Genomic DNA, 19,570 nt, shown 5'->3' with positions numbered 1-19,570 from the left:
TTAAGATAAATGATGCTATGGAGAGTATCAGACACTAAAAAAGGAAGCTGAGCTTTGGCATTTTGCACCTTGCAAAGACAAATGCTTTGCAATGTGTATTAAAAGCACTCTTTGCGATCAAAAGATTTGGCAAGTCACCCAGAATTCTTAACTTTCCCACAACGGCAGAAATCTCATTATGTATAACCTTTTAAATGGGACCAGAGAAACATTTTCAACTTGATTCTCATTGAGCACAACCTCTACCTGGAAGTGCAGTCCAAATGGAGACAAAATGTGTATTATTTTTGCATTAGACATGTATTGCCAAGTGCACTGTTTCACTGTTCCTTTTTATTTAAGAGCCAAGTCTCTCCTTTCTCTTCCTTTCTCTTTCTCTGTCTCTCGCTCTCTCTCCACACACACACACACACTCTTGCACACACACATATCCTAGAGGCTCTTTATACACTAGTGGGGCAATCATTCTTACAAGTATAGCCCCAGGATGGGGTCTGCCTGCATTACTTGTTGTAAATTTCAACTTTTGTCTCCTGGGGACCCTATGTATAAATTATATATGGCCAATCTCTAGATATTTGGGGGCAGTGGTTTTTGGGGTGGCCTGTGAATTTATCTTGTGTACTCCCTTAGGTGATTTCTTATGCTCATTATAATACTTATGCTTGTTAGGACTTCTGTCTTAGAGTTGAAACTGGCCTCCCTGACATTGCATTCACTGTAACAGTTTTGAACACTAGTTCCAGATAAATAATCTTCTAAGAGCTCTGTCAAACACATCACTCCTTGTGCAAAATTCTGCAGTCATTTTCCTTCACAATTGGACTCAAACTTGCCTCTGAAGCTTTATTTTCCACCCTTCATGTGACTTCAATTCTGTTCAAATGGAATGTCTTTTCTTCTCACACACTCTTTTACCAACGTAGGCCTTCTTCGTACCTTTTCTGACCTTGTTCATTCCATATGGAAATCTCACATCACCTTCTCTCTCTACCTATTTTTACTCTGTCCATTAAAAAAAATCTAAATTATGTTCCATCACTACTATGACCACTTCAGCCAAAGGTAGCTTATGTCTAAATCGTTTTTTCCCAGAATAATTATTTTACAGACCAGCAGAATGTTAAGAGAAGAAGGCAAGCAAAGAAGAGAGGATATGTGCTCACAGAGTCTTGACAACTTTTTATTTTGCCTCTGTGATGTGAACAAAAGGGACATTTTAATACTGAGAAAATAATTTCATGTTACAGGGCTATCTTTAAATCAAAGGCATTTAGCTTTACATAGAACATAATTTATGTTATTTTTACCTTTTCTAATTTTGCTATGGACTGGTAAATGTTCTAACAGTGCCTGGCATTGATCTTCAGAACGCAGCTCAGCAGCTTGGGGCCACTGTCATAAGTAATTGGCCACACTGTACTGATAAAGCAGAGATGTGTCCCGAACGGACCCGGAGACATTCAGGTATCACGCCCAGGCAGGATTAAAAAGTCTCTCAATATAAAAAGTTGAGGTGCAAATTCCCATTTCCAGACATCTGTGGGGCATGACATCTGGAAGAGAAAAGACAAAGTCATGATTTCCAGCATTATCTGTGTAAGAATGTTGAGCTCCAAGTGGAGGCAGAGAGAGGAAGCGTACCCTACCACCCTCCACCACACACAAACGATCATGCTCTGTCAACTGCCTCTAGTCATCAGTCTTTCTCTTCCTTCTCGGTCTTTCCTATCACTTCACAATCTCTAACATAGGGTCTGACATGTTTGTTATTTTTGACAATAATAATGGTCACAGGTATTTGATTCTGATTTCATATCTTTGAAAGAAATAGAGGCAAGCTAATATTTCCATGTTGTACTGAACAAATAGAGTGACTCAGGCATGCTAATACTACCCTTTACAAAAGACTGAGGTTTCGAACTCATTATTACAAGGTCACCCTTAGTTGGATGGCCAGAAACTTTCTCCCTCTTTGGTATTGGAACATTGTCTCTTTATAGTATCACATGATTCCCCTGTCCTCAAAGAATTATAATATGTCCCACTACCCTGAATGACATGAGATAAATGATCCATGAGACAGAATCTTAAGTTATGTCCATCTACAATATAAAGTTGTTCATTCCTGCATTCAGAAATTTAGTAAAATCGGCAAAGTGATGTTTAAATTCTGAATCCGTAGTTTTGTTTCTTTTCCAATATTATTCTGTCCAGGCTTTGTGCTAGGTGCTATATATTTGCTATTCAAGGAATAGTCACAAAAGTCCTATAACAGACATGATTGTGATAATTTTACATAAAAATAAGAATCAAAATACATAATACCACTCGATATGATATAGAGCATGCTACAGTTTTTCGTTATTTTAACTCCAAGAAGGAAAATCAACTAAAAATCAAATTCTTACTTGTGTACCAAGCACAGTGTATATGAGTGTATCTCTTTAAACACAGATACACATGCACAAATATAATTTCATTTATACATGTAATGCCGGTCCTCTTTATACCTTAAACTCTGGTGCTGATTCAATAAAATGTCTATTTTTTTAAATTATTTGTTGTTTTCTTCTGCTTATTTAAGTTCCATATAGGGACTAGTAGGAACTAGTAGGTAATAGAAAATTAAAGATTTCCCAGATTCATTGATTTTAGAATGATTCAATTAATTCAAACAATCCTTATTGTGTATTATTTACTAGACAGTAAAAAGTATGATGTATCAGAGATTCAGTGTTTAAATAAAAGAAGAAGTACCTGCCTTCATAGAGCTTATGGTCTGGAAAGGCTGGACGAGGAGCTGGCAAACATTTTCCAGGAAAGTTAACAAGTATTTTTGGTTTTGTGGGCCGTATCATCTCTGTCACAACTACTTAACTCTGAGGGGCCTTATACATTGTGAAAAAGAATGAGCATGGCTAGGTTCTAATAAAAACGTAGTATGAACATTGAACTTTTTATTTCATATAAGGTTCATATGTCACAAAATATTATTTTGACTGTTTTTCAACCATTTAAAAATGTAGAAAGTGAAGAAACTTTCTCAGTATAACACAGTACATTATGAAAAACCCATAGTTAGCATCATTTTCAATGGTGAAAGAGGGAAAGATTTTTCACTGAGGTCGGCAAGATAATGACTCCCATTTCACCACTGCTATTCAAAATTGTACTGAACATTCTCATCAGAGAAATTAGACAACATAAAGAAATAAAATGTTTCCAAATTGGAAAGGAAGAAGTAAAACTTTCTCTATTCCCAGATACCAGTATTCTATATATAGGAAATCACAAAGAACACACACATACACACACACATAAACTACTAGACCAACTAAATTCAGCAAAGTTGCAAGATTTAAGATCAATATGCTAAAATCAGTTATATTTCTATACAGCAGCAATGAACTATCTGAAAAGGAATTTAACTAAACAATTATATTTATAATAGCACTCAAAATAATAAAATACTTAAGAATAATTCAACTGAGGAGGTAAAATACTTGTACAATAAAAATTACAAAATGAACAGTACAATAACTGCAGGCATTAATTAAAGAAAATATAAATCAATAGAAAGACACTTTGTACTTATATATTCAAATACTTCATATTAAAATGTTAAAACTACCCAAAACAATCTACAGATTCAATGAAATCCCCATCAAAATTACAATGTTCTTTTTTTTAGAATTGAAAAATACAATCCTCAAATCATATAAGATTTCAAGTAGTACTGAATAGACAAAACAAAAATTTAAAAACAAAGAGTAAAGTTGGAAGAGTCATACTTCCCAATTTCAAAACTTACTACAAAACTACAGCAATCAAAAGAGTGTGGTACTGGCTTTAGGACAAACGTATGGGCCTAACCAGTGAAATAAAATTAGCAGACCAGGCCGGGCGCGGTGGCTCAAGCCTGTAATCCCAGCACTTTGGGAGGCCGAGACAGGCGGATCACGAGGTCAGGAGATCAAGACCATCCTGGCTAACACGGTGAAACCCCGTCTCTACTAAAAAATACAAAAAACTAGCCGGGCGAGGTGGCAGGCGCCTGTAGTCCCAGCTACTCGGGAGGCTGAGGCAGGAGAATGGCGTAAACCTGGGAGGCGGAGCTTGCAGTGAGCTGAGATCCGGCCACTGCACTCCAGCTTGGGCGACAGAGCGAGACTCCGTCTCAAAAAAAAAAAAAAAAAAAAAAAAAAAAATTAGCAGACCAGAAAGAAACCCAGATATTTATAGCCAAATAATTTTTAACAAGGGCACCAAGATTATACGATCAGGTAAATAATAGTCTCTTCAGCAAATGGTACTGGAATGATTGAATATACACCTGCAAAATAATGAAATTGGACAACGAGCTCAAATCATATAAAAATGGAGCAACAAGCTACACAGAAGAGCTAAAACCATGAAACTCTTAGAAGAAAAATAGAGGTAAATTTTCATTACCTTAAATTTGGCAATAAATTCTTAAATATGATACCAAAATATGAAATAGATAAGTTGGACTTAACCAAAATGTAAAACGTTTGTACATCAAAAGACATTATCAAGAAAGTAAAAGGCACCTCACAGAATGGGAGTAAATATTTGTAGTCATATGTCTGATAACGGTTTAACATCCAGAACACATAAAGACCTTGTACAACTCAACAGCAAAAAGACATACAACCAAATTAAAAATGGGCAAAGGTATTGAAATTGAAAAGAACTGTTTTTATACAAAGAGATATTTAGATTTTTGTCAACTTATGATGGGATAATGGCCAATAAATACATTGTAAATTGAAAATATCATAAGTCAAAATGCATTTAATATACCAAACATCACAGTTGAGCCTAGCCTACCTTAAATGTACTTAAAACTTTTACATTAACATATAGTTGCACAAAATCATTTAACACAAAGCCTATTTTATAATAAAGTTTTAAATATCTAAGGTGGTTTATTGAATACTGTACTGAAAGGGAAAATTGAATGGTTGTATGATACTTGAAGCACAGTTTTTACTACATGCATATCACTTTTGTACCAGTGTAAAGTCAAAAAATCAGAAATCAAACCATTGAAAGTTGGGGACTATCTGTACAAAGGACTAACAGGCACATGAAAAGATGCCATCATAATTAGTCATTTGAAAAATGCAAATCAAATCACAATGAGGTAACTTCATGCCTTTTAAGATAACAGTAATGAATTTTTAATGAAAATAACAAAATTTGGAGAGAATGTGAAGAGACTAAAGCTGTCGTACATTGCTTAGAGAAATGTAAGAAGCTTTAGTTTCTGTAGAAAGAAATCTGGATGTTCTCCAAACAGTAAAGATAAAATCACCATAAGACCTTATGGTATGATTCGAATTTATCCCTCAAATATCATGTGTTAGAAACTAAATTTTCAATTTTGAGATTGCAACAATGTTGAGATGTGAGACCCAATGAGGCAGAAAGATCTCTTGAGTCTAAGAGTTCAAGGTTACAGTGAGCTATGATAATGCCACTGACCTCTAGATTGGGCAACAGAATATGATTGTGTCTCTCTCTGTTTCATTCTTTCTCTATATATACTAAATGCAAATATACTAAATATATATATACTAAATGTATGTATTTAAAAGAGGTGATTAGGTGATGAGAGATGAATAGATTAATGTCATTATCATCATTATCATGAGAGTGGGTTTGTTATAAAAGTGAGTTGGACCCTTTTTTGCACTCTTGCCCTCTCTTACCTTCTTGCCTTCCACCATAGGATGATACAGCAAGAAGGTTCATGCAAGATGTTGGCATCTTTGTATTGAACTCCCCAGCCTCCGGAACTGAGAATTTTTTAAAAAATAAATTACCTTGTCTGGGGTGGGCTCCCAAGGCCTTGGACAGCTTCACCTCTGTGGCTTTGCAGGGTGCAGCCACTGAAGCTACTGTCACAGGCTGGAGTTGAGTGCCTGCAGCTTTTCCTGAAGCAGGGGGCAAGCTGCTGGGGGATCCATCATTCTCAATTAGATGGTGGGCCTTTTCCCAAAGTTCCACCAGGCAGTGTCCCAGGGGCAATTCTATGTGGCAACTCCAAACCCTTATTTTCCCTTCTACACTGCCCTAGTGGAGGTTCTCTGTAAGGGCTCTGCCCCTTCAAGAGGCTTCTGCCTGGACACTCAGGCTTTTCCATACATTCTCTGAAATCTAGACCAAGATTGCTAAAAATTCATCACTCTTGCACTCTGTACACCTGCAGGCTTATATTATTTGGAATCCAGCAAGGTATATGGCTTGCATTCTCCAAAGTGGCAACTCGAGCTGTACCTGGGGCCTTGGAGTCACAGATGGATCTGACATGTCTAGGATATGGGGAGCAGTGTCCTGAGGCTGTTCAGGACAGTGAGGTCCTTGGCCTGGCCCTCAAAACAATTATTTCTTCCTAGGTCTCCAGGCCTGTGATGAGAGGGGATGCCTCTTAGATCTCTTAATTGCTTTTGCAGGCTTTTTCTCATTTTCTTGGCTATCAGCACTTGGCTCCTTTTTAGTTATGCAAATCTCTCTAGCAAGTGATTGCTCCACAGTCTGCTTGAATTCATCTCCTGAAAAAACTTCATTCTTTGCCACATGGCCAAACTGTGAATTTTCCAAACTTTTATGCTCTGCTTCCCTTTCAAATATAAGTTCCAACTTTAAGTCATTCCTTTGATCCCATGAATGAGTATAGGTTATTAGAAGCAGCCATGCCACCTTTTGAATGCTTTCCTGCTTAGAAATTTCTTCCACCACATACCCTAAATGATGACTCTTAAGTTTAAAGTTCCACAGATCCCTAGGGCAGAGACATAAGGCAGTCAAGTTCTTTGCTAAGCTGTAACAAAAGGGACCTTTGCTCCAGCTCCTAAAAAATTCTTCATATCCATCTGAGACCTCATCAGCCTGGCCTTCACTGTTCATATTACCACAAGAATTTTGGTCACAAACCATTTAACAAGTCTCTAGGAAGTTGCAAACTTTCCCTCATCTTCCTTTCTTTTTCTGAGCCCTCCAAAGTCTTCCAACATCTCTATGCTATCCAGTTCTAAAGTTGCTTCCACGTTTTCAGGTTATCTTTATAGCAATGCCCTACTCCTTGGTACCAGTTTTCTGTGTTAGGCTATTCTAGCATTGCTATAAAAAATACCTGAGACTGGGCAATTTAAAAAGAAATTGGCTAATAGTTCTGCAGGGTTTACAGGGAGCATGGTGCCAAAATCTGCATGGCTTCTGGAGAGGTCTCAAAAAACTTAATCATGGTGGAAGATAAAGTGGAAACAGACATATCATAGTGAAAGCAGGAGCAAAAGAGAGTGAGACTGGAGAAGGAGGTGCCATACACTTTTAAATGACCAGATCTCATGTTAACTCAGAGTGAGAGCTCACTTATTACCAAGAGAATCACCCAAACGATTCATGAAGGATCTACCCCATGATCCAAACACCTCCCACAAGGCTCCAGCTCGATCAATGGGAATTACAATTTAACATGACATTTGGAAAAGGACAAATATTCAAGCTATGTCATTTATCATCACCTGTGAATTTGTCAGAAATTCAAATTATCAGGTCTCATCCTGAAAATCCTCATCATTTCAGGTAGCATTCTGATACCCACTGAATTAGAAACTCGGAGGAAGGAGCCAAGCAACTTGGTGTTTTAATAGACCTCCAGATGACTCTAATGCATTATTAAATTTGAGAGCTATCTGTCACTCTATATTCTAGCCAGTCTTGATATTTGAAGAATATAGCATTATTTGGAAACCATTTTAAAATGTGAGCTCAGATTCATTTGTTTTAGAGCAGGACCCAAGATTCTGCATTTAAATAATTGGGTAATAGAGTATTTTTTATAACCCTCTAGGTGTTTCCAATATGTACACAAGGTTTAGAACCATTGGTTCATATTGAGGAACAGACAATAAGCAAAGAATAGCACAATTAGTAAGTTAATCACAATTGTCTATAGCATTTTTTATCAACATTTCAATCAGAGTTGAGTGCCTACTTAAATTATGTACTGGTGTTTAAGATTTATGTGGGGAATCATACCTTATATTTGCCCAGAAGATCCTACAATTTTGTTGATGAGTTTGGAATGTGGACAGAATGATAACTGTTTAGGCACTAAGCAGGAGATTATCTGGTCTTGATGGAGAGTGGGATCAGCACAGCTGTCAGGCAGTATTTTGTATTTTTATTTGTTGTTAAGTTTTTAGTATTTGGTGACTACATTATAGATATAAAAATAAATCACCAGATTTTAAAATTGGAAAACATTTTATAGAATATTGAATTTTAAGTACTTTTCTATTGTATTTTTGGGTAGCAATAGAGGGTCTTATTGGTGCATCAGTGCTGCTAGAGAAGAAAAAGGGAAACAGAGGGACAAAAAAGGATAGGGAGAAAAAGAGAAAAGGGAGTAAAGCTCTAGATTCTTTACACCATTTTGCCCAGATGAACTTTCCTTTTTCCTAGGTTATGTAGGACATCATTGCTGAGATCTGCTTATCTCAACTTATAGGCACATCTAAAATTAGTATGGATCAGTGTGATTCAATCTCAGCTACACATTGTACAACTTGAGCATCCTTAATTTGAAAATCTAAAATCCAAAATACTCTAGAATTAGAAATGAATTGTGTCAAAATGACACCATAGATGGAAATTTCCCCACCTGACCTCGTATGATGAGTATCAATCAAAATGCAGATGCACAACACACAGCTTATTGTGTCCTCAAGGGAAGAAAAACTCTTCCAGCCTCCTTTACCTGCAACATATGTTTTCCATGCATGCCCATTATTTCCCTACAAAGTATATCCAAAAAGGGGGATAAATGCCATGTGTATAGACTGTATGCACCAATGGCAAGTTCCCCACAATGCCCCACATGGGCAATGCCCCACCTACATATATTACTTATTGTATACATTTGCTTGTTCTCTGCTCTGTGGTAAGAAGATATCATTGGAAATGTCAAAAAGGCCTGAAGATACCCCTATGGTTAACAGTGATAAGAAAAAGAGAAAGCATTTATATTTATCCACAGCCTAGAAAGTCAAGCTTTTGGAGAAACCAGAGAGCAGTGTAAATGTGAAATATCTTACAGGAGAATATGGTGTCAGAATGACCACTATATGGGACTTAAATAAGCAGAAGAATAAACTGTTGAAGTTCTATGCTGAAAGTGAAGAACAGAAGTTAATGAAAAATAGAAAAGGCTGGGCACAGTGGCTCATGCCTGTAATCCCAGCACTTTGGGAGGATGAGGCAGGGATATAACCTGGGTCAGGAGTTTGAGACCAGCCTGACCAACATGGAGAAACCCTGTCTCTACTAAAAATACAAAATTACCCAGGCGTGGTGGCACATGCCTGTAATCCCAGATGCTTAGGAGGCTGAGGCAGGAGAATCGCTTGAACCTGGGAGGTGGAGGCTATGGTGAGCTGAGATCATGCCATTGCACTCTAGCCTGGGCAAAACAGCAAAACTCCATTTCAAAAATAACAAAAAAAAAGAAAAAAAGTAGAAAAACACTGCAAAAAGTGAAAATGAAGATCTTGATTGTGTATTAAAGAGTGGATCCATTGGCATCGCAGTGAACACATGCCACGTAATTGTATGCTGATCATGAAACAAGCAAAGATCTATCATCTATCATGAACTGAAAGTTGAAGGGAACCATGAATATTCAACAGGCTGGTTGTAGATATTCAAGAAAAGACACAGCATTAAATTTATAAAGGTTTGTGGAGACAAAGCATCTGCTGATTATGAAGCAGTGGAAAAGTTCATTGATAGGTTTGCCAAGGTTTGCTGATAAAAATTTGACACAACAACAAAGTTGTAATGCTGATGTAGTCTCACTGTTTGGTATTATAGCTCCAGAAAGACATAGAGTACAGCTGATGAGACAGTTCCCCCAGGAACTAAAGATGCTAAAGAGGAACAGTGCTAGGATATGCTAATGCAGCAGGCTTACATAAATGTCAACTTGCTGTGATAAGAATAAGTTTGCATCCATACTGTTTTCAAAGAGTAAATTTCTTACCACTCTATTATTTTGTTAATCACAAGACATAGATCACCAGGGATATCCTTTCTGATTGGTTTCATGCATATTTTGTACCAGGGCTTATCTCATTGCAGGGAAGCTAGAATGGATGAGTACTATAAGATTTTGTTATTCCTTGACAACTGTTTTGCTCATCCTCCAGCTGAAATTCTCATCAAAATAATGTTTATGACATGTACTTTTCCCCAAATGTAACTTTCTTAATTCATCCATGTGACTAGAGTATCTTTAGATAAATGAAGAGTAAATATAAAATCATTCTCTTGAACAGCATGTTAGCAGCAGTGAACAGAGGTATGGGTGTGGAAGATTTTCAAAAGGAATTTAGCAAGATTCCCTATATGCTGTTGCTAATACTTAGAACACAGTGACTGGCACATGTCTGGCACAACCTCTGGTGTGCAATTATGTTCAGTGATGATAATAAACAAGATAGTGACTTTGAAGGATTCCATATGTCAACTGAGAAAAAAATGACATATGACCTCCTTACATATGCACAAGATATATCTTCAGAGACACTCAGTCAGAAGGAAGTGGATATTGAAGTTTTCTAGATTGATAATGAGGCTCCAGTTGTTCATTCATTGACTGTTGATGCAATAAACAAAATGGTTCTGAATCAAGGTGATCATGAAAACGGTGATGATAAAGATAACATTGCTAACACTACAGACAATGTACGTATAGACAACATGGTAAAAATGTATGATGGGCTTATTGAAGTGCTAGAAAGGATGCATTTACAACAGAACAAGAAATTATGTCAGTTTACAAAATCAAAGGGAGACTTCCAAACCAAAAATACTGTTAATGAGGCAGATGGTTCTGGAGAAAACATTTAAAAAAGCTATTCAGCAAAATTCTTCCTAATCACTGGAAGACCCACTTCCTGGTCCCTGAATCTGATGTTCCTTTTCACCTGAAAACATAAAAGACCATGTACAGTAAACTTTTAATCAAAGTACAATATTGTAGGTAGAGATTGGAAAACCTGGCATTGTTTGTTGTTGCTATTGTTTAACAGCTGATACAGGTATTCTGGTGATGCTACTATGCCGCTTATTTACCCTGAACACATCATCTTTTCCCAGTACTAATGACATGTCATATATTTTACTGTTAAGTACTTATGTATCAATAGGGACAGGAAAATGCTGGCTTACTGGTGGCATATAAATTCAGAGTCAGAAATCAAGGTGATGCCATACAATCACAGATTGTACACACGAGTGGCTAAGATAGCGACATCTTTGCTTTCTGATGGTTCAATGTATACAAACTTTGTTTCATGCACAAAATTATTTTAAAATATTGTATAAAATTGCATTCAGGCTATGTGTATAAGGTGTATTAGAAACAAGAATGAATTTTGTGTTTGGACTTGTGCCGCGTCCTTAACATATTTCATTAGGCATATTCAAATATTTCAAAATCAAAAAAAAGAAAAAAATTGAAACACTTTCGGGCCCAATAAACTTCAATAAGAGATACTCTGTTTGTATTCACCTGTGACACATTTAAAACTCATTGAAACTAGTTTTCCAAGCCAAGATATTTGGCCTGGGTTGGGCCCAAACATGATTATTCTTTACACATTCCTCATGTGATCTCTTGGCAGTTGTGAGTGGAAACTTCTAATAAAACAGTGGCACTGTCAGGAGTGTGATGTGGTTGAGGAAAGTGTTGCAGAGCTGAGGACAACTGAACTGAGCTTCAAAGTCTAGAAAGATGCAGAAAGGATGGAAGGGAAGGAGAGAATGTTTTTTTCTGAACAAAGAAACAGATCAGCAACTTGTAAAATTTATTCAAAGGGTGAAACCAGTGGGTCTGATCAAAGGAGAATAGTTCAGGAAAGAAATAGAGACTCTGTAAGTTAGAAAGGAATTATATTTTTTAAATAGCATTTTGAGGTTGTAGCCATGGTTCTACTGTCTTCAAAAGCCTGTGGTATGAAGTGACTGTAAAGTAACTGTTCTGCTGTTGAAACCTCTGATTTCCATTTTCTTAAAATATTTTGACAAAGCCAGGCTCCTACGGATGACATTCCTCCAGTCCCATTGTGATTTAGGGACTTGGAATAAACACAAGACTTTAGTTTCCTGTCTGGTGGTTTTCATGGGCATGACATTCATTTTGAGATCTAAAAAGAAAAACAAAATAATAGGAGCTATAAATTAAAGTCTCCCAGAAAACCAGCTTGAAATGAGCATACAACTGATAAATATGTCAAGATACAAATATTATTTATCTGCTTCCAAATGAAATGAAGATTACAGAATTTCTTCAGTAATGTCTAAAAGCAGAGTAAATTTAATTTGTCTTTGTTACGGGCTTTAGTAATTTAAAGGAGCTTACACCGAATAAAAATAAAGGGGTCATAGAAAATCTCACACTTCGGGCAGCCAAGAAATATTTTCTGTGTGTGTGTGTGTGTGTGTGTGTGTAAGCTATATATATATATATATATATGTAAAGATTTGACATAAAATACCATCTTTACGTGAAGTAATGCTTTTACAAGTTATGTTCCTAACCTAGAGCCCCTGAATCCTTCAAATTCTTGCAAGGTCATAATGGATAGGGTGAGGATCCTATTCACGAGTTATTTTCAATGTTTCAAGAAGTCTATCAAAAATCATATGTTTACTCATGATGAAGCTGGAAAGAATAAGTACATTTGAGTCAATTTGCTTGAGGCTGAAATTATATCATTTTACTGTCCAAATAATGAATGACCTTTGTGTTTTTAAACTAGATAGAAGCTCTGATTAGTTGCTGATGGTGTCTCAAATATTTAGGCTCATATGGAAATAAAATAAGGAGAGTGTCTTTGGTGGTTAAAAAGTTTGAATAATGGCTGTAAATATTTATATTATTTTTTAAATTTTATACAGAAAAGGCTGAATTATAAAAATTACATACTGAGTCTATTTTTAAATTCAATCCTCTTTGGAAATTTGAAAACGGTGGCGACCATCCAATGACCCTGTTAAATTTGACAATCTATGTACTAAAGTTTCTAAAATTGTGGGCTTCTGAGGAATTGTGTGCTTATCATAGAATAATGTTGCCATAGAAAATTAACCATGGAAGGTACTCACGGGCACCATAGGGGCCACAGGAAATATCTACCACAAAACTCCCTTCTGCAGTACTCTTTCATCCATCCACTCATCGGTTACGAACATATTTCAGCCACTCCTAGATCACTGGCACTCTGCTCTGCCCCCTGCAGGTACAACGATGGCAAGACATATCGGTCTCTGAGTTTGAAGCCCCTCATTCATTTTGTCCACACAACACATCCTTCAAGTCTTATTGACATGAATTATTGAAGCTTAAGGGTAGTAAGATTGGTTAGAGTAAGACCAGTTCTAAAAGAAATGAAAGACTTGGAAAGTAATTGAAATAGGAACTCATACATGGAGTGAAAAGGTGGAATTCATTGAAAAGAATGAACCAAGAACTTTCAGATCAACACAACACATCTGTATCTGACTAGCAGTATTATTATCACCACTTAAATTTTAGCATCCAACCAGTTTTCTTCAAAACTAGTTCTTATTGGGGACAGAATTTATCTAAAATGTATAGAGGAACTTAGCCAAAAATTATTGGTTAAAGGAAAAATGTGTCATTGCAAAGTTTACTGTGAAAAACAAAGCACTGAAAGTGTGGCGGAGGGCAGATGTCTGCAGTGTTAGCTTTGCGCTATGTGAGTAACTTTGCCCTGCATCGCCTGAGTTGGAGTTTAGTTTAACTGAATGCTGTCTAGAATTACATATACTTTATCCAGTGAAGATAAAAAAGGTAGAAATTATTGAATCACCATCACTAAACAAAAACTGGTTACATGGTAGATATTCAAACAATATAAATTATTACATAGCTGTGAATATATTTAGAAGAATTGTATCAGATTAATTATGTAAATGGTACAAATAGAATTTTCTATTTCTGGCTCCCCAATCTATCCAAAATGTCTTTAGTTTCTTAAACAGGAAAATAGTAGTCTATTTGTCTACTAGATTCTACCAAGTCAGGAAACTGGCCTTGTATATTTTAAAAATATTAGTAATAGCCTATTAAAAAATATTATTTGAAGCACAGTTGTATCTGAGGTTTCCTTCCCTGGGCATTTTAATGAATGCAGTGTTAGTTCATATAGATAACTTATGCTTAAACATGCCTTGAAAAAAAAGGAATTTTGGCCGGGCGCGGTGGCTCAAGCCTGTAATCCCAGCACTTTGGGAGGCCGAGATGGGCGGATCACGAGGTCAGGAGATCGAGACCATCCTGGCTAACACGGTGAAACCCCGTCTCTACTAAGAAATACAAAAAATAGCCGGGCGAGGTGGCAGCGCCTGTAGTCCCAGCTACTCGGGAGGCTGAGGCCGGAGAATGGCGTGAACCCGGGAGGCGGAGCTTGCAGTGAGCTGTGATCCGGCCACTGCACTCCAGCCTGGGCTACAGAGCGAGACTCCGTCTCAAAAAAAAAAAAAAGAAAAAAAAGGAATTTTGTAATTGTCAAGGAAAGCCAAAGTAGTTGATAGATATATATATTTATACACTAATTGTGTAAGCAGATCTTCAGTAAAGCATTCAATGCACCCCCTATTTGCCAAAGTATGTGGGGAAGTTATCAATTCTAATACTATCGGATATTTAATAAAACCAGGAACTTTTTTTTAAATCCACAGCGTGAGAATCCCCAAAAGGTTCTGTGAATGCTTGCAGTGGTGGACTGTATATTCAGAGATCACCCCAATGTCTCTCCAGCAACTCGGCTGCAGTCCCTTCCACTTTAGGGCTGCAGAATAAAAGAACAAAAAATTCTCTTGGGATGGGACTTACTGGTACCAAAGCAGACAGACACATGGCCCAGATTTGCTACTTTGCTGTCTGAGCTTTGACAGTTCCCTGTTATGTTTCACTTTGACAATGTGGAGGGCACTTTTGCACTTTGAGCCTTGGGGAAAATTCAGTTGATATAACCTCCCTCTACTACTTTCTAATAGTGATCCACTTGCTAACGCCAGCAGCCAACAAGTTGAACCAGTGGCAAGAAGTGTAAAGAAGTAGGGCTTACCTAAAATCAAATAAAAGAGAAATGTGAACAAACAAACAAATAAAAACCTTTTTCCATGAAACAAGAAATGAGGAGAACAGACGCTATAAAGCCAGGTGAAGGTCACTCTTCAGTTCTTCCTTATGCTTTAAAAGCTGTGTTTAATTGTTAGTCATGATGCACTGTGGGCAGAACAATTAGTTGTATCTATATTAGATCTAAGCTGTAATTATTTGTTACATTAATCATGACTAGAGTAAGAATTTAATTAGTCATGAACATTAAGTGAGTTTTTCTGAAGTGGGGAAAAATGTTTTCTGTTGTTTGATGCATCTGATTAAGAGAGGGCATCGCAGCTAGCTGGTACACTGGAAGAAGCTGAACCCTCAAGCTTTGCTATCTATTGACAAGTCTGAACTCAGGTGATCTCACATCTCTGCATTTGTGCTTCCTATCCAAAAGGTAACTCTTTGTGTAGGTTCCTTGGCATGGGTAAATAGGCACCCTGTATATCAACTGTCACCAGTAATTCAGAAGGGCCATCAGATGTCAATTTTACCCAATTCCTATTTGTTCCTTTTATTAGTTCTCTGCCCCTCTTTTCTTAATGGCAAAAATGTTACCAGAGAAATTCCAGAAAATAGGGGAGAAATGTCCAGAGAGAAATCTACATTGAGTTAGGTTAGTATTTATCTCTGTGATGTGTTTTGAAAGGAACTGAACGTTTGGCATTCATCTAATCACACACAGCTAATATCCAGGGTCTGATATCTCTGCAATGTGTACTCTTTTTAAATTAGAAATATAAAGACTTCTGGGGGGTACTTGGGGGAGGAAACAAAGCATAAATGTGGTGGCTGTGATAGTGTGGGACACAACGTTTGATAATGTGACACATTTAATGAGTCATATACGTAGGGCTGTTATCGCCTCGAACAGCTCTACCCTGCTGATGCAAGTGAAAACTTTTAGACAAACTCAGCGTTCTTTTGCTCATTACACTGACCTGTCAAAAATGACAACTTGGCCCAGTCTGGTTATTCCATGCTGACAAGATACCATTCAGGCTTTGCGGCAATAATGTCAGCTTTTAAAGGTGCGATGTACTTAAGAAAGCTCATTTCTATGATTTGGCCAAAAAGAGCCATTTTCCTTGTCAGTGGTGAGGAATGCCTTAGTTTCCTTTAAATTAGGAGTCGTTTTCATGGAGATTGTTCCTGGAAAACCTGCAGATAGCAGAGAAGTGATTTTTTTGAAAGGTTTAAAATAATTTAGCCTACTGAGCAATGGTGTGATTACCCAGTGTGTTGAAGACAGCTAAGAATGCTCAACTCTACCCAAATCATATTTCAAAACAACCTATTGCACTATTGCACTATTGTGCAACAAATAAAACTTCCATTTGATCATGAACAGTATGCACCATTGCTTGCAAGCAGGGAGCAGTGAGTTGGAAAGCTCTTTCCATGGAGTTTGGGGCCACAATATATAGAATCTGGGGTCAGAAAAAGGGAACAATATGACAGATGCTATATTCCTGGTCTACAGGCAAATTTCTTAGCTTTGTCCAGAAAGAAGTGACAAAAAGAATGTTAGTGTTGGATTTTACAGTAGCCCCAACACAAATGTTAGGAGAATTGTTAATGAGTTGATAAACTGGGATACAAGACAGGTAAACAGAAATAAACTGAGACTTCCTTCTATAATTTTTCCACTAATATTATGTTGTGGTTCAGTCCACTCATATGCTAAGTTCTTGACAGGACTGCAATTGCATTTGAAATTTCAAATTTGAAGTGTCTTTACTCAATTATTTCAACATATTACTTCCACAATTCAATAGATATGTAGATTAGATAGATAGATAGATAGAGACATAGACATAGACATAGACAGATAGAGCTCATTTTATATCAACCATGAAGATACCTGAGATTTTCACCAACACCTGTAGATCCAAATCCAACTGTACTAGCCCTGTGGTTTTTTGCTCCCTATTTCAAATTCTCTGGTTCTAGGACTAATGACAATCTTTTATCAACCCCTGTGGAAGACTCCAATAGAAGGCTATGGGAGCATGGTTCTTAAAAAAAAAAAAAAAAAAAAAATACACTCTCCATTTTAATATGAGAATCCTTTGGGTGCCCTTTAGACTGTATTTACAATATACTCAGACTCTAGGATTCTGAGCGCTGCCAGCCAACTCTTTCTATGTGATAAAAAGAGGAAAGATCCAAAACACGGTTTGCCTATGCTTTCTTTCATTTTTTCTTATGTTAAAAAACTAGAATCATCCCAGAATATTCATCACCAAAATACATGAGTCAAAATCTCTACTTGTACACTTCTTAAGATTAAATTTTCTAGTTAAAGGTAGATTTTATCTGAAGAATAAGGTGTTATAATTGATTACACCTTTTAAAATTTGGACCTAGCAATCAATTAATTAATACAATTTTATTAAATAGTAGTCTTGTGCTGTAATAAAGAGGACATTATCCTCAAGTACCTTCTAATCAAGTAGGGAAGGCTACATTGAAACACGGGGAAGAGAATAATACAGTATTTAATGAATATGTATGTGACTAAACATGCTATAGACATCTGAGAGTTAGAGGAGGTTACAAAACCTGGATGTAGATAGTGGTGTCAGTGACCTCCCTGGAAAGACAAGTAGATTTGTATACATGTACTCAGAAAGGCATTGCAAGCAAGAGCTAATGCCAGATAAAACTAGTGCAAAGTATGAGGGGAGAGTCAACTTTGATTGAGAGAGAATACTCAAGTTGTGAAATGAAAGATTATATTGAGAGGAGAACATGTAACCACAGTGTAAGAGTCATTGAATGACAGGGAAAGGAGTTTAGTAGTACTGTTTCACTATAGTGTTTACCATAGTGTTTACCTGTGGTTCACTTTCTCTACATTGCTGAGAATATTAAGTTCATGCACAATTATTTTTAATCCATTGCCGCTGCAAAACTATAATTCTTGTGGATCAACACATTGTTTCAATTTTCATTATGTGTATTTCTTCTGATCCGCTTAATTGCACTCATTTCAGTCTAATATTTTAATACTAATATTATATATTAAATTAATATTAAATTTAATATTTGAATACCCAAGGCATGCTTAGTATAGCGGTAGTCTGCAATAGTGATGATAAGGTAAATGATATGATATTTCTGTTTACTGGGAGGTTATAATCTAGGTGCCTTGGAAAATTCTGTCTATATTAGTGTTAGTTTGGAGAACTGTCTTCAGAAATACAAGACAACAGTGATAAGAAACCAATCTGTGACCTCCAAAAGTCATTTCATCTGGTTTGTGGAGGATTATGAGATTAACACTACTTGTTAGTGTTATCATTAATAATTATACCTCTATATATGTGTGCAGAAATTTATGGATGATGAGACATTCTCAGGCATTTCATTTCTTTTGTACCTTTTTATGTGGCCTTGTAGACGGAGGGTCACTGGAAATCTCGAGGCCTGTTCATCCTGTCTTTTCCTGCCTCACGAGACACCTGTATGTGTCATGTATGTCTTGCAGGTGTGAAAAATAATGTTTTAAGAGTTCACAAGAGAGAGTTTAGAGTTCCAGATGACAACATATCTCCTTTTCGAATCATACCTTCAACTTAGCACACTTCTATATCCTTTTTCTCATTTGATTCTCATAAGTTTATTTTTGTTACACAGGATATTTACCTATTATTCATATTTACAGCTCTTCTTTCATTGAAGGAAACCAGCAAAACCTCCACAGTCATTGCATATCAATTTTTTTTATAGCACAATACTCTCAAAGTTACTGCTTCTCCTCACCTATCTCACCTATGCTTTTGCAGTAATAGTTCACCATTCTGGCTCCTTCCAGATTCTTACTCACATAGGTGCATCAGTGGTTCACAGATAGTCTGCCCCAAAGATAGTTCATCTTCCTCTTTTCTTGTAATGAGGACTTGACCACTTTCTGTTTTTAAAATAATTTTTGCTACTTGAATTTAGGCATAGTTTTTAAATTAAGCTACCTTTGGAAACCAAATACTTGTCTTCTAATGGATGGCTACAGTCTTTCCAGACTGTGGCTGGATCCAGCAGTGATTATACATTACATGTGGTATCTGTGCTTTGTTCAGTTTCTTCTATTTCCCTCAACCCTTTAAAAACCTTTAAGTCTTCCACTACTTTTTCTTATGGGGGATAGTTATACTTTATCAGGGATAAGGAGAATCTTAGTTATTTTTCTCTTTCATATTCAAGGTAAAATCCCAAGTATTAAATATTAAATAAACCTAAATATTATTCTTTATCCTTTTTCTCCTATAGGTGATCCCTAAGATGTTTTCTAAATTTATCCCAATATTTCACAGGACCATATGTAGTAAATTTCCC

At 36.6% G+C, this 19,570-nt stretch overlaps 1 long non-coding RNA gene across 1 annotated transcript in view; it reads right to left on the bottom strand.

The window, feature by feature from the left end:
• Window positions 1–1,167: 1,167 nt before the first annotated feature.
• LOC123570058 (uncharacterized) overlaps window positions 1,168–19,570 on the bottom strand; it is a 137,007-nt gene continuing 118,604 nt past the window's right edge. Inside the window, exon 4 of the long non-coding RNA XR_010582872.2 lies at window positions 1,168–1,556. This is a non-coding gene — a long non-coding RNA (uncharacterized lncRNA). The remainder of the gene's footprint in view (window positions 1,557–19,570) is intronic.

The sequence above is a fragment of the Macaca fascicularis genome, chromosome 18 (assembly GCF_037993035.2).
Source record: "Macaca fascicularis isolate 582-1 chromosome 18, T2T-MFA8v1.1".
NCBI classification, from domain to species: Eukaryota; Metazoa; Chordata; class Mammalia; order Primates; family Cercopithecidae; genus Macaca; species Macaca fascicularis.
Note: the sequence above shows the minus strand (reverse complement) of the source record. Positions and strands in the feature narration are given on the sequence as shown.